Below are 809 nucleotides of genomic sequence, written 5' to 3'. Positions count from 1 at the left end.
TGGGATTCCAGGCATGTGCTACTGTGCCCAGCTAATTTTTTGTATTTTTAGTAGAGACAGGGTTTCACCATGTTGCCCAAGATGATCTTGAACTTCTGATCTCAGATGATCTTGCCCGCCTCAGCCTCCCAAAGTGCTGAGCCAGGTGTGAGCCACCGTGCCCCCAAATTTATTATGTTAATACTTAATAATAATAATAAATAATAAATACTTAATAAACACTACCAAAGTATTGCAGGTAACAGTTTTAGTAAATGTTTCATCACTGAATAGCATGAGTTGCCATCTTTCTAGGCTCCCATGAACAGTTTCCTTGCTGCTCACTATCTGGCTCTGTCAGGGAAACAGGAGCATGAGAGAGGCAGGGTGACACCATTTTCAAATCAACTCCATCTTAAAACTTACAAGGCACGGCCGGGCGCGGCGGCTCACGCCTGTAATCCCAGCACTTTGGGAGGCCGAGGCGGGCGGATCACGAGGTCAGGAGATCGAGACCATCCTGGTTAACACGGTGAAACCCCGTCTCTACTAAAAATACAAAAAATTAGCCGGCCGCGGTGGCAGGCGCCTGTAGTCCCAGCTACTCAGGAGGCTGAGGCAGGAGAATGGCGTGAACCCGGGAGGCGGAGTTTGCAATGAGCCCAGATCGCGCCACTGCACTCTGGCCTGGGCGAAAGAGCAAGACTCCGTCTCAAAAAAAAAAAAAAAAAAAAAAAAAAAAAAAAAAAAACTTACAAGGTACATTCCTTGCCAGTCACGACCCATGGCCATAAGATGTCTAAGGCTAAGGAAGCAGTTTAGTAACACCT

The sequence above is a fragment of the Pan troglodytes genome, chromosome 10, assembly GCF_028858775.2.
Source record: "Pan troglodytes isolate AG18354 chromosome 10, NHGRI_mPanTro3-v2.0_pri, whole genome shotgun sequence".
Lineage (NCBI taxonomy): Eukaryota > Metazoa > Chordata > Mammalia > Primates > Hominidae > Pan > Pan troglodytes.
This window is presented reverse-complemented; position numbering follows the sequence as displayed.